The 16,342-nt window shown below is 34.4% G+C and overlaps 1 protein-coding gene across 3 annotated transcripts in view; it reads right to left on the bottom strand.

Moving 5' to 3' along the window:
- The window catches only part of ADGRV1 (adhesion G protein-coupled receptor V1), a 507,877-nt gene that overhangs the window by 147,612 nt on the left and 343,923 nt on the right, over window positions 1-16,342 (bottom strand). The gene's annotated exons all lie outside the window — the stretch shown is intronic.

Below are 16,342 nucleotides of genomic sequence, written 5' to 3' on the forward strand. Positions count from 1 at the left end.
AGGAAAAACCTGGCAGCAATGTCTTTCGGGGACTCATGTTTTTCATGTATTCCATTGGGTTAAAGTGTCAGACAACTAGGCTATGTGGGTAGATGAAAACAGCCCTTCCATCCTATAGACCTACAGCAGATGCATGCTATTATTTACTGTGAACTGTGCTGTGTACATAGACCTTACTATGTGTGTTACTATGCACATGAACCTTAAATCAAACTTGGTATTTGAAGAGATTCCACCTAAGAACAAAAGTGAGCCAAACCAAAAATCAAAGTTTCGCATATCAAACAACACAAGGCTCTGTGGAGATCTCATTCTAGAATGAGTAAATGATTTTAAAAAATAATCAACATGGGATACATGAAAAGAAAAAGTGAAACCCCCAAATTTCAGAAAAAAGAGATGATGATTTTGAAAATGATTATGGGGACCAGAAAAATTTTAGAAAATGGCTTAGAATTCTAAATATAATACAAAAAGACTAAGTCTAAGGAAAGAAGCAAAATAAGGTAAGGCCCAGATGAAAGTAATCTGAGGGAGGTATCAAGGGGGTAAAAGGGACAGGGAAATACACAGTAACAACAAAAATCTGTATCGGAAGCAATGATAAGCAGCATGACAAAGCAAAAACCCGACTGACTGGGCAGACAAACCTGAGCAGCCGTGGCTGGACACATGGGAAGAAGCCAAAGACTTGAAAAATGATCACACACACACAGAAGTGTGATTATTATAATCATAGAAGACAAGGGATAGTGATAAGTACTCAAAATACTCTGGTATCTCTGATTTTAGAACAATGGGAAAATAGCAAATAAAATGTCTAAGACTGGAAAACTCAATTGAGCAGAATATAACGTGACTGTGAACTTAAGTACCGGACAAATTTAAAGAAAAAATAGCTACAACTAAATGTTCCAACCAAACTTTTACATTACAAAAATAAAATTTTAAAGATCTATAAGCATCCAAGAAGGTGAAGAATAAATTTACCTAAATGGAAAAATAATTTCCAGCTACTCTCTGAAAACAAAATGCCAGACCATAATAATATAATATTCCATGAACTCTGATGTGAAAAATAACATTAAGCACAAATAATAAATTATTTAAGAGCATAAGGAATAAAATAAATACTGCTTGCAACTGAATTAGCACAATGTAGGAAATGTTGGAGAGACAAAAACACAGAGGAGAGAAATTAGGGAGAATATAATACACATGCAAAAGATACAAAGATCCAATAAGTTAATTGATATTCAGGAAACAAAGAACTGCACAAAATGGAAAGGAATAAAGAGGCCTTTATTTTTTTTAAAAGATTTTATTTATTTGAGAGAGAGAGAATGAGAGAGAGAGAGTGAGCACAAGCAGGGGGAGGGTCAGAGGGAGAAGCAGGCTCCCTGCTCAGCGGGGAGCCCGATGCAGGACTCAATCCTGGGACTCCAGGATCATGACCTGAGCTGAAGTTAGTCACTTAACCAACTGAGCCACCCAGGCGCCCCATAAAGAGGCCTTTAAAGATGTAAATTGAAGAAAAACTTTCTGAGATTAAAACCAAAATAAAATCTTTATAGTGAAAGAACACAAGACTTTTGTAAGTATACAAATAATATGTAAGAAAAATGTAGCAAAAGATGGATAGATTTTACTACAGTTAAAAAATGTAAATCACAAATTGTGACAAATATTTAATCAACTACTACAAAGGAAGATATCTTAAATAGAAACAAAGTTCTTGGGGCGCCTGGGTGGCTCAGTCATTAAACATCTGCCTTTGGCTCAGGGCGTGATCCCAGAGTCCTGGGATCAAGCCCCACATCAGGCTCCTCCACTGGAAGCCTGCTTCTTCCTCTCCCACTCCCCCTGCCTGTATTCCCTTTCTCGCTGGCTGGCTCTCTCTCCATCAAATAAATAAATAAAATCTAAAAAAATATATAAATAAACAGAATTCTCATAAACCAATAACAAAAATATAAAAACAAGAATACAAACTATTTATTTATTTAAAAGATTGTATTTCTTTATTTGAGAGAGAGAGAGAGCACACAAGGGGGGAGAAAGGCAGAGGGAGAGGGAGAAGCAGGCTCCCCACTGAGCAAGGGGCCCGATGTGGGACTCAATCCCAGGACCCTGAGATCATGACTTGAGCTGAAGGCAAATGCTTAACAGACTGAGCCATCCAGGTGCCCCAGAATATGAATAATTTATAAGAGAGATACAAACAGCCAATAAACATACAAAAGTGTATTCAAACTCCCTGGTCTCATTAAAGAAATAGCAACAAAAACATATATGTCAACTTGATTGGGCCATGGGTTGCCCAGATATTTAGTCGAACATTATTCTGGATGTGTCTGTGAAGGTGCTTTTGGATGATGCTAACACTTACATCAGTAGATAACCTGAGTGAGTAAAGCATATTGCTCTCCTCAATGTGGGTGGACCTCACCCAATCAGCTGAAGTCCTGAATAGAACAAAAAAACGTGATGCCTGATGCTCCCCCTGAATAAAAGGGAATTCTCCCTGCCTGATGGTCTTTGAACTAGACACTGGCTTTTTTCCTGCCTCAGACACCAACCGAAACACTGGCTGTTCCTGGGTATCAAGCCTGCGGGCCTTGACTAGAACTATACTGTGGTAATTGCTGGCTTCCATAGTCTCAAAAACCAATCCCTTATAATAAATTTATATCTATCTATCTGTCTATCTACCCATCTATCTCTCATCTATCTACACCTTATCGGTTCTATTTCTCTGAAAAACCCTAATATGTCACATTTACCTACCAAAATCATAAAGCTCACAATCAACACTATCATTGGTGTGGGGAGACTGATACTCTCAAGAAATATCATTAAGACTGTATTTTCAACCTTTCTGGATGATGGTTTTATAATTGAAATATTTCTAAAAACTTCTCATCTTTAGTAATTTCATTTCAAGGAATCTGTGATGTGGAAATGTGATATAACACATTTGATGCAGATTTTTAATTAAAAATGGTGAAAGGAAAGAACTTAAGTGTCCAGTGCTGAGGAATGGTAAACACATTGTGATAAATTCTATCATGAGAAAGATATTCTGACACCAGTTAAAAAAATGTTGAGGTCCACTTAATGCTATGGGAAATTCTAATTATATAACACTAAGTGAAAGGGGGACATAAAACTGTGTAATCCCAATTTTGTATTATAAAAACAAAAATATATAAATCAGGACATAAACAGAAACTATCAACAATTAGAAGGGCTAACATTGGAAAGGTGGATATATATCTCATTTTTATTTTTAAAAATTATATTCCTAAATTTTCCATAATTTCTAAAACATTAATTTTATAATAAGAAAAGAAATTTATATTAAGGAAAAGAAATAGAAGGCAGATACCCTTCCTCTGAGAAGTTATGAAGTAAAAAATATAAGCCAAAAATCAACTGTCAGAAAATCCTTTTAAGCCAGGAACAGCTTTCTTAAGTTGTACAAAGTATCCTGTTTGACACACTGTTTATGTTTGTGGGCATTTCCTTTTTCATTAGATTTATCTTCAACAGAACTTCCTCTATAAATAACTGATTTGTTTCCTGAACTAATACACACTTGACCGTTTGTGGTTGTATAAGCTTTTTCAGTTTTTCAAATGAGAGTTTTTGAGATATTGCAAAATACCCTGTAATAAAGAACATCTGAAAATGAGGCTAACCAACTTTTGCATTTGATCCCTAAAATTTTTAAAGGAAATAAGCAAGATAAAATGCAATTTCACAAGCATCTCTATCAGTATTACTCCACCCCCTACAGTTTTACAATTACCTCCTTACTAATGCTTTATTTGACTTGATATTTCAAATGTCTAAGTTCTTAGTACCATGCATTAAAAAGTAATCATTAGTCTCCTGATTCTGCCTCTTGTTAATAAATTAAGATGAATACAGACTGAGGTTCTCGTGGCAACACATTTTCACCAATTTGACCCTGAGTAAATCACTTTAAATGTTCTCAACGTGTTAACTGTAGTATTATTGTTCTTGGAAAATTGGATTAGCACACAAAATACTTAAAATAATTCTCTGAAATGATCTGATATCACACAAAAGCCCATCTCATACATTAAAATGTAAAATTTCTTTAAAAATGGATAGAAGAATGATGTGTTAATAGAGAAATAAAAATTCAAGGGAGACAAAAGTAATAGTCCTAATATAGCCAACCTCACTTTTAAAAAAAGAAAAAGAGAAACAAACACTCTTTAAATTATTAGAAAACATGAACAATGAGAAAAATTAATGCGGGAAGATGAACAAGCAACAGACAAAAGAAAAATGCTAAATAAAGCTATGCAAAGATATATAAATGAGACCATGTACTTAGTATAATGTCTGGTACAGAATAAATGAAGCTATTAAAACATACTAATTATTAAAGAAATGAAAATTTAAAAAAATATTTTTTATAAAATCTCACATTGGCAAACACTGAAAAAAACCTTATGATGCCCAGAATTGGCAAGAATGTGGGACAACAGGTTCCGTCATAATTTGGGATTTGAATGCAAAGAGGTACATCCATTTTAGAAAACACTTTGGTAATATATTTTAAAGTAAAAAATTATAAACGTATCATTTAAATGAGCCATTTCTTTGTTCAAAATTCATCCTATGGAAAATATTAACACAAATATAACAAACATACCTTTTACAGGGATATTCATTACAACAGTGTTATTAAAAAAAAAAAAAAAAAAAAACTAGACATAGCCCAGCAGTCTGCCAATAGAGGGTTGGTGAAATAAACGTAATAGAACGTTATAGGACAGAATGGGATAATTATTTAGATTAATACAGAAAACTGTCACATAAATAAAAAGTAAATTGCAAAATAGTATATACAGTATCCTGCTTTTGTTGTGAATACATGTGTATATGTGTATGAGTGTATGCATATGCATAGAAAAAGGCAAAAAAAATATACCAAATTATCTTTGGGATGAAGTTATAGATGAAGCTGTACATTAAAATACCACTGTTATTACAATAAGTATTAAGAGACTTGGAAAGATCTATTATTGATACTAATGAAGTCATCATAAATAAAAATATTTATATGACATGACTCTGTGAGAATAATTTTAGAATAAACCTGATTGTTTCTGGATATAGAAGAATATAGTTGCTTACCTTTCAACAAAAATGAGACTAAAGTTCTACTTTTTTCACAACTCGTAGCCTTACCAAAAATGACTCCTTGGAACTAAATGGAGACTTAATCATTTACTTCAGATTATATTCACATTTAGATAAACTATAAAAATACCTGCCATGGAATGAATGTTCCGTCAGCCATAAAATTCACATGCTAAAACCCTAACCCCCATTGTGATGTATTTGGAGGTACAGACTTTGAGAAGGAATTATTGTAGATTAGGTCATGAGGGTGGGGCCTCATGATAGGATTAATGCTCTGATAAAAATAGGAAATGCAGGATCTCTCTTTCTGTGCATGCCCCCAGGAAGGCAACGCGAGGACATAACCAGTGAGAGGGCCCTCACTAAGAACCTGACCATGCTGGCACCCTGATCTTGACTTCCAGCTTCCAGAACTACGAAAAATAAATGTCTATTGTTTCAAGTCGCCCAGAGTATGGTGTTCTGTTACATCAGTCAAAACTAAATGAGATAGCATCATAAAAGATGGAAAGCGTTAGAGGTATTTTTTCCCTTATTTATCACAAAAACAAAAAACTTCAAAGTTAGGCTGATAAAAGCTTCTGGGTTTCAGAAATATTAAAGAGTGTATTGTTTGCAACCTTAATGTCAAAGAAAAGGACAGAAATAATTTAAATAATAGTATCAGAATACCTGGAGGTAATAAAATGATAAGCAATTCTTTAAGAATTTATAGGGTCAATAATATTTAGGCAGGCTTATCTGATAGGTCACACGTAATTACTACTTTGTGTGAGCCATACATTCCCAGAGCGGTAAATGAGGCTTTCACGAACTGACTGCTCCGGTGTGCCAGACACTGCACACGCACATGCTGTTTTGCACATGCATCATCTCAGTGCACACCACAGTTCTATGACACAGGTTTTATTATCCCTACTCCACAGATGGGAGGCTTCAAACTTTCGGAGGGTAACTTGTGCAGGGGCACAGAGTTAAGAATATGGCAGAGCCAGTATTTGACTCCTTGTCTATCTACTTCCAAATTTCCTGTTCTTAACACTGCACTCCAACCGAAGAAAATCTTTCAGCCACATCTCCAGACACATTTAGTAGAGTGAGTTTGCTAAACTATACTTTTCTTAGGTCCCTACATTTCAATACCTGGCTGTTCTAGAATCAAGCATATCTGCTTAATAGTTGAATGCTTGTGAACTAGAATTAAGACTCAAAAGCTGATTCTTAGTAAGAACAGCAAGCTTCAAGGCAGTTTAACATGTTCTAGTTTCATACCCTAGTCTCTAGTTTCTTGTAGCCTTGAAAAACAACAGCTTACATGCCCAGCACAATCAGGTAGTCACTAGGGAAGAAACCTGAGTGAGAAGAATGCAGCTGTAGTTCTCTCAAAGCTTCATTTCTAATGAAAGCCCTAACTTGTAAGGATCTCTGTATTTGACCTGTCTGAGTCTAGTCAGTGCAGAAATTCTGCTCCTTGTTCAGGCGGTAAGAATTAGAAGGTGCAGGGAGGGGATTGTTTATTAAAAACAATGTAAGGTGAGTGATTTCACTTCATGGCTGCCTGAGTTAGTGGATAACAAAAACCGGGGCAAGCAGACAAACCAAAAAGCTTATAAGAAAAGCTGGGGTGGCACAGTCAGCTGGGTGTTCGACTCTTGATTTTGGCTCAGGTCATGATCTCAGCATCATGGGATGAGGTCCTGTGTTGGGCTCCACGCTCAGTTTGGAGTCTGCTTGGGACTGTCTCTTTCTCTCCTTCTGCTCCTCCCCCAACATTCTCTCCCTCTGACAAATAAATAAATAAATAAATCTTGGGGGGGGGGAGAAAAAATAAAGAGAACCTGGGGTATGAGATGCCCACAGCGGTTTTGTAAAGCTCTAATAATGCTCCTGAGAATTTAGAAATCCACATGCATACCTAAGGCTGTGCTTACGCTCAGGAAAGACCTAAGAAGGCCCTAGGCTCTCCCATCACTTGTTGACCTTGAATGTCTGCATGAGCGGAAGTGAAGGCTAAGGGGCAGTTGTCAACTGCCTGGTGGAATGTTGAAGTCATGTTCTAACATGCACACAGAGCCCCTTGGCAAAAAGTGGGAGATTTCTCTGTTGTGGGCATTTAAGGACATATCTGTCAATCATTAACTAACCACTAAGCTAACAGAACATATATCAGTGGCCATATATAAAAAATAATATTTATAGAATTTAGTTTTATATAGTTATAGAATTAGCTCATAAAACACAATAAATGCACAAGTACTACTGTAATGAGCAGAAACAACAAACTCTGAGGAAAAGGGAGAATATAATTTTCAGATTTTCCACATTATAATATTTAGAATATCCAGTTTTAAATAAAAATTACAAGACATGCAAAGAAACAAGAAAGTATGGCCCATATACAGGAAAACAAAAGCAAGCAGTAGTTAATATCACTAAGGAAAACCAGATGTTAAACTTCCTGGATAAAGACTTTAAATCAGCTATTTAAGATATGTTCAAAATAATAAAGGAAACCATGTCTAAAGAGCTAAATGAATGTATAAGAATGATGTCTCACCAAAGAGAATGCCAATAAAGAGAAAGAAATTGCTAACAAAACAAAAAACAAAACAAAACAAAAAACCAACAGAAATTCTAGAGTTAAAAAGTATAATAACTAAAATAAAATTTTCACCACAAGGATTCAACAACAGTTTTGAGCAGGTAGCAGAAAGAATCAGTAAATAGAAGATAGGTCAGTTGAAATTATCAAGTTTGAAGAGCAGAAAGAAAAACAATGAAGAAGAATCAACAAAACCTTGAGCTCTTGGGACACCATCAAACTTATCAACAAATGCAATATTAAGGGTTCCAAAAGAGGAGAGAAGGAGGCAGAAAGAATATCTGGAGAAATAATGGCCAAAACCTTCCCAAATCTGATGAAAAGCATCAATCTACACATCCAAGAAGCTCAATAAACTCTAATTAGGATAAACCAGAGAGAACCATATCTAGTCATGTCATCATTAAACTGCTGAAACACAAAGACAAAGAATCTTGAAAGCAACAAGTTAAATCATATGGCCCAACAATTCCACTCTTAGGTATACATCCAAGAGAACTGAAAACATGTTGACACAAAAAAAACTTGTACTTTTATACTGTGTGCCATGTTTGCAAAAAATGCGTAACTTCTGTCTAATCATGGGAAAAGATTAAATAAAACCAAATTTGGAGACATTCTGTAAAATAACTGACCAGTACTCATCAAAAGTAAAAAACAAGGGAAGACAGAGGAACTATTAGATTGGAGGAGACAATGAGGCACCATCACTGAATGACATGTGGAATCCTGCACTGGATTTTGGAACAGAAAAAGGACACTGCAGAGACAATGGTGCAAATCTGAGCAAGGTCTGTCATTTAGTTAATAGTTCTTTATCACAGTTACTATCCTGCTTTTGATCATTGCACTATGGCTATGTAAGTATGTATGTGTGCACGCAGGGTGAAGCGTATATGTGAATGCTGACAACTTCTGCAAATTTCTGTTTAAAATTCTTTAAAAAATAAAATGTAAGAAGAAAAAAAAAGATTAATATCAATAGGATAAGTTTAGAGGAGAACTACTAAGATAGAAAAAAGATGCAAAAGCTTGCCATATGAGGATATATTTGAACAAATCAGAAATGTTTAGCTTGGGAAAAAAAAGAACTGTGACAAACTGAAGGCTTATCGAGTTGAAAATATGGGGTTACTTTTTGTTTCTTGTTTGTTTTTTGGTATGAACCCAGCAACTAAACATGGAGCCAGACTCTACAACATTTCTAATGTATGTGAAAAAGCCCTGAGAGGAAATAAATTTTTTTCTCACAGATGAGTTGATCCATAAAGTAAAGGAACATTTGTGTGCGATGATGTAAAGATTACTCAAGGAGTGCATGGGGACTGGCTTCAGGGCTTTATAAAGTTCTCCTTTTGTCCTGGTTCCGCCTTGCTTGAAAAGAGAAGGATCTAGGGACTGAGAAGTCATGAAGGATGTAACTCTACGCACCAGATAGAATTTTTCTCAGAGGGATAAAGCAGTAGTCACAAAAGCTAAGGTTGTTGCTAGGACAGATAAAGCTAACACAAGACAAGAGAACAAGATAAGATAACTGGAACGAGTTGTTAATCAGTACCCACTAAAAAGTCAAATAAACTGAATATTTGGAATAAGAAGTTCAAGATACTTTTGAATAGGGTTTGAATCACAATGTTTTTGAGGACTTTATTAAAGCAAGCTAGATATTTTCCAACACTTCAATACTGTTATTCTAAGACCTTGAAGGAAAGCATACTTCCAATACCTCTTTATTTTGGAGCTCCGAATGAATGGAAAATGCTAGTCTAAAGCTGCTATCTCTCTCTCTCTCTCTCTCTCTCTTTATATATATATCATATAGTGTGTGTGTGTACAACCATGTGTAATAATACACCCCACACCTGCACAAATCTGTGAAGAGATCTTGACAATAGTCCTTCTCCATAGATTTATGGCAATTTTCTCTAGTCCTCAGACAATAAGTAAACAGTCTCCCTATATTTATAAACATTTTTTCATGATTCTCTTTTTAATTTAATAAAAATAAACTCTTATATGATATCATACCTTCCTAGAGCACTATTACTTCTACTTAGTTCTAATTTAGAAAACATAGATTTGTCCTTTATATTAACAACATTTCCCCTAATAGAGCAAGCAAAATTAGACTGTTTTCAGAGGATTGAGTAATTTATAAAATAGGTAATTCAGTTCAGGATCAGGATAATCAGAAGAGGTTATAATTAAGATTTGTTAAAACTATCAAGAGTAAAACATGATGCTAAAATACTAAAACTGAAATACTACAAAATTTAAAAACTGTAATCAATATTAAAATTCAGTTATTCATTTTTTCATTATGAGTTAACAAAATCTTCACTTAAATAGAAGAGAATTCACTTAGGCCTTTGCCCATAATAGTTATTCTATAAGTAAAAGCTGATTTTTTTAAAAGTTTGCATTCATATGAATTAGCAAGAAAGGGAAAAAAGCAAGTATTTTATTCTATTTATTTATTTTTTTGTTAACATACAATGTATTATTAGTTTCAGAGGTACAGGTCTGCGATTCATCAGTCTTATATAATACCCAGTGCTCATTACATCACATGCCCTCCTTAATGTCCATCACCCAGTTACCCCCCCTCCGCTCCAGCAATCAAAAGCAAGTATTTTAGAAGTGCAAACCAATCTATCATCATTATTATGTCAGTTTTACTGTTACTGACATTAATTAATGTGTCAGGGTTTTGCAGCTGAAAGGTAGGAATATTGAGAGAAGTAAAGTCTTCCCTGTCCTCTCCTCTGTATGGCATGACTGACACTCATTCTCAATCACTCTATCTTTCCATAACCACAGAATTGTGGGCCCAAATTAATGGTTTTTCATCTCTTTAGGGACAATTCTCAGGGCTACATTCCCTTTGCTACCACCCTGACTCTTCACTCAGTTCTATATGCTTGTTCCTCTGCACTTTGCATGAGCAGACTAGAAATTTCTCTTTAGCTTGTTTCTTTTTCCTAAAGTAGCCAAGAAGCAAATTCAAGAAAAATAGATGAATAATTCCAAAGACACTCTATAAACGACTCAATAGAGACTACCCCTGGGTATTCTCAATAGAATTATTTCTGGCAACCAATGGAAATCAATCAAGGCCAGATTTCCCTTTACTTTGACTTTGTTTTAGCTAAGCACTGTTCAATTATAAGATAAAAAGAAAGCTGGAAGAATTTCTAGAACTAATTTCAAAAAGTGATGAAAATGTTATTAAGAACATATTGAAGGTATAGGAAGCCTTTTTTGTTAACTGTGAGTATAGTATGATTCCTCATAGAGTCATAAGACCATCTGGCTCAGTGACAACGAAGCAATAACAAGTCTATACTGGATTTTCTACTTTGCAGACAAAAGCAAATTTTAAATTTTATAATCTCTGTAGGACCTTTCTCCAGATCATGTTGTGTGACTTAAATCTAGATTAAAAAATCCATTAGTCAAGGTAAATTATAATTTGATCTTTTATGTATATATAAGAAAAAAATTTTTTCTTATGAGATATGACAGTCCTCATGCAGTATTTAAAGTGTTGAGATATTCAGTATTATTTGGTGACTTCCAAGTATTTTAGATACATTTTGATAATCATATTATCATATAAAATTTTAATATAAATATGTTACTGCATAGAGAAAGCATGAAAGTTATTGCTAATCCCTTATTTGCATATACTTTCTTGGGCTGTTAAGGCTTTCCTTTTTCCAGTTCAGATATTTATATTAAAGAGTAAATTAAGCTTTGCATCCTTCGAAAATTTAGTAACTTTTACCATATGTTACCAAGTTACTAATCACTGATCTCCAGTCTGAATTTCAATGAATATAGCTGATATAACCATCAAATATTCACAATATTTGTGAATTCACAATTATAGTATGATTGGTACAATCATAGGATTTATGAAAGGTTCTGAGTCTAATGAGGCTATGTATGAGGTAGTATTTAATCTGAAACTAGATACTCCATAGAGTTGATATTTAAGCTGATGTTTAGAGGGAAAAATAGGTATTTTCTAGGCAGACAAAAGGAAAGAAAACTATTTGAGACATAAAAGATATATTCAAAGGTATAGGCACAAGAGACCATGGGAAATATCAAATATTTCAGTTACAATGGTTAACTGGGGAGGATGGGTGTGAGGGATGCTAAAGGAAGCTGGTTCAAGAGGTTACTGTCAACTATGGATGACCTAACAATCCAGGATCTTGAAGGTAATGAAAAGAAACTGTTGGGTTTTAAGCATCAGAGCAATACAATCATTTCCATGTTTCAGAATTTAGTAGATGGATTGCAAAAGGAAGAAATTAGAGAGAGGAACACAAGTTAGGAGGCAACCCAACAGACCAGACAAAAATGACAGAAATGAACTTAAGAGACAATGATGAAGTAAGAGATGAAGATGAAAACGAAAGTGAATTAGGGAAGACATTTAGGAGTTAGGCTAGAAAATAACTTGTGATTAATAGCATGTGAAGTGTAAGAAAAAAGAAGCAGAAGTACTCTTAAGCTTACAGCGTGGGTACCTGGGTGGATGGTGGATCTTTCCTAGGAAATACAGGTAAAAGCACACATTTAGAAGATCAATTTTAAACAGGCTTAATATAAGATAGCTGTGTGTCATTCTAGTAAAGATGATTATTGGACTTCTGCATATATAAGTCCCTAAACAAACTCAACTTTTCCAAAACACATTATAATAAAACTGTGAAAAATCAAAGGCAAAGAGAATCATAAAAGCAGAGACAGAAAAGAAGCTTGTAACCTACAAGGGAAACCCCCTAATGCTATCAGTGGATTTCTCAGCTTAAACCTTGCAGGCCAGGAAAGAGTGGGATGATATATTCAAAGTGCTGAAAGGAAAAAAAAATTGCTAATCAAGAATACCCTACCAGGCAAAATTATTCTTCAAAAATGAAGGAGAAATAAATACTTCCCCACAAAAATAAAAGCGGAAGGACTTCATCACCACTAGACCTGCCTTATGAGAAAAGATGAGAGAAGTTCTTCAGGCTGAAATGAAAGGATGCTAATTGGTTACCTGAAAATACGTGAAAATATACAGTATACTGGTAAACATAACTTATATGGTCAAATTCAGAATTCCCCATACTGTATTATCATGGTATGTTAATCACATAACTCTAGCATAAAGGTTGAAGAAAAAAAGGATTGAAAATAACTACAGCCTCACAAATTTTTAAATGAATACTCAATGTAAAAAGAGGTAAGTTGTAAAAGGAGGGGTAAAGGGAAAGGGCAGAGTTTGTGAATGTGATTAAAGTTAAGTTGTTAGCATAAAATAGTTACATCTAGATGTTTTATGTAAGCCTCATGGTAACCACAAAACAAAAACCTGCAGTAGACACGCAAAAGACAAAAAGGAGGGAATCAAAGTATACCACTAAGGAAAACCATCAATTAATAAAAGAAGACAGCAAGGAAAGAAGAAAAGACTATGGGAACTATAAAACAGTCAGAGGACAATTAATAAGATGGCATTAGTAAGTTTTTACATGTCAGTATATACCCTAAATGTAAATGAACTCAGTTCTCCACTTAAAAGGCAGAATGGCTGAATGGATAAAACAACAACAACAACAATATCTACTTATATGCTGCCCACAAGAGAGTTACTTCAGCTTCCAGGGACATACATGGGCTCAAAGTAAAAAGATGACAAAGATATTCCATCAAGTGGAAACCAAAAGTTAGCGGGGGGGGGGGGGAGACTATATTTATATCAGACAAAATAAACTTCAACTCAAAAGGTGTAACAAGTGATAAAGAAAGCCATGATATAATAATGATAAAGGGTCAATTCATCAAGCAAGTATGTAACAATCATAAATACATCTGTCCCCAATGTCAGAGCACCCAAATATATTAAGGGACTACTAACAGATGTGAAGGGAGAAATAAACAATAATAGTAGGGAAATTCAATATTCCATTTTTAACAATGGATTCATCACCCAGTAAGAAAATCGATAAGGAAATGTTGGACTTGAACTATAGTTAGACTAAATGGACCTACAGATATATCCAGAACATTCAATCCAATAGTAGCAGCATATACATTCTACTAATGTGTGCACAGAACATTCTCCAGCATAGATCATATATTAGGCTACAAAACAAGTCTTAATAAATTTAAGAAGACTGAAATCATACCAAATGTCTTTTCCAACCACATGGTATGAAACTAGTAATCAGTAACAAGAAGAAAATTAAAAAAACTCACAAATACGTGGAAATTAAACAATATACTCCTGAACAACTAATGGGTAAAAGAAGAAATCAAAAGGGAAATAAAAAAGTATCTTGAAACAAATAAAAACGGAGACACAACATACCCAAACATGGGATGCAGAAAAAACAGTTCTAAGATGACATTTATAGCGATGAACGCTTACATCAGAAAAAACAAAGATGTCAAATTAACAACCTAACGACCTAACAAATTAACAGCATCTCAAGGAACTAGAAAAAAAGAACAAACTCAGCCCACAGTTAGCAGAAGAAAGGAAATAATAAAGATCACAGAATGTTGGCTAGAATGTAAACTGGCACAACCACTAGAAAAAACAGTATGGAGGTTCCTCAGAAAATTAAAAACAGAACTATCATATGATCCAGTGATCTCACCTCTGCATATATATCCAAAGGAAATGAAATCAGGATCTTTTGTTTTTTAAGATTTATTTAATTATTTGAGAAAGAAGGAGAGAGAGAGTGCGCGCGCTCATGCAAGCACACGAGAGCCCCACTCCAGAGAGTCAGACACGTAACCAACTGAGCCACCCAGACACCCCGAGCATGCAACTCTTAATCTTGGGGTCATGCGTTCAAGCCCCATGTTGGGCATACAGCTTACTTAAAAAAAAAAAAAAATACTAAGGAAGAAATAACACCAAACTTGAAAACCTTTGCAGCTAATACGAGAAGAAAGATCTCTTCCTATCTGTTTTCATGAAATTATCATAATCCTGGTTTCAAAATTCGACAAAAACATCTTTAAAAGAGCAACTTGTACATATTGATGCATTAGAGATCTATTTAGAGAAAATTCTAACTCAAAAGAAATTGTTTATTACTATGAAGTAACCACTGCACAACAAATGAGAGGCTATTTCACACAACCACAAATCCTATTACTATGAGAAAAAAGGTATGTTTTTAAACGATTTAGGTATACAAGATTTTACATAAATAATATAGTATCTGTATCCTTATATTGAGATTAAAGTGATAATAAAAATACAGAATTAAAAAATTTTTTAAAAATTTTTAAAAAACTATAGTAAATTTACATAGGGATGATTTAAGAATTCTCTGTGAATGGAAGACAAGTAACCTATAATACTTACAAAACACAGTCACTTTTGGTCTAATAATCCCTATCATATTAAAACTAGGTCGAAGTTAATGTATTTTGCATTTCACTTATTATAACTGAGCTGATAATAAAAAACTTTTTGCAAAAGCCTCAGAAGGCAAATATTTTAACAGTCGATTTGGACATTCTTGTATAAGAATGTCCCTCTTTAAAAATCCCCTTACAACCACCAAAAGAGTTCCTTTTAATTAATATCACTTTCATCGGGTCCCATTTATCAAGGCTGGGTGGGTACACATGAAATGCCAAAACTGCTGCCAAATAAGTCCTGTCTTGCCAGGAAGCTCATGAAAGGGATGGGCAGCTGGCCACCAGGGTTTGTCTCATGGTTACTTTGTATTTCACAAAGGATGATGTCAAACTTTCTGAAATTAATTCTGGCTGCCCAAGATTTAAATTAATGCCAGGGGTAACAAAATGTCATAACATAATTTTGAAAAGACACAATAATTCCCTTCTAGAAGATTAGGCTTTTAGAATTTTATATACCCAAAATACATTATAATGCAATAAAGTAATCAGTATGAGGGAATCTTAATGAATCTCAATAAAAAATTACTATATATGGCATCTCAGTGGGTGTGTGCATATTACATAGCTAGCTTCCTTGGTTGAACATAGTGTGGGATATGTGTGTGTGATTGTCCATTTGTGAAATACATTTGCATACAGCAGTAACATTTATTAAGTAATGACGGACAATTATAACTGATCAGAGGCAATAATGATATTGAAATGACTTCTGCTTATATAACACTTTCACTTTCAAAGATTTTTCACATAAATTAACTAATTTTTATCTTCACAATAACCTGTGAGATAATTAGGTGACATTGTTATCATAAGATTGTGAACAGGTTATTCTTTCTTACTTAGAAATGTTACTCCCCCCCCCCAATCCTCATTACACCAAGAGAGCTGATTAAACTTTATTATTATAAAGGTGTTTTTTTTCCTCCTGCACGTGGAGTCAATAAAAGGGGCTGAGTAGTGTTCAAAGCTGTAAGATACCAGATTCAGGATTACGGCATGTATATACGTGTATGTATAAAGATCTGTTACATTTTAAGATGATTAGTGTATTTTCGTAAGAACGTATAAGAAGGTTCCAGTTGACCCTGTCTCCTTGCTGTGTCCTTTTGC

Source organism: Ursus americanus, chromosome 5 (genome assembly GCF_024610735.1).
Source record: "Ursus americanus isolate L20-20 chromosome 5, mUrsAme1.1.p, whole genome shotgun sequence".
NCBI classification, from domain to species: domain Eukaryota; kingdom Metazoa; phylum Chordata; class Mammalia; order Carnivora; family Ursidae; genus Ursus; species Ursus americanus.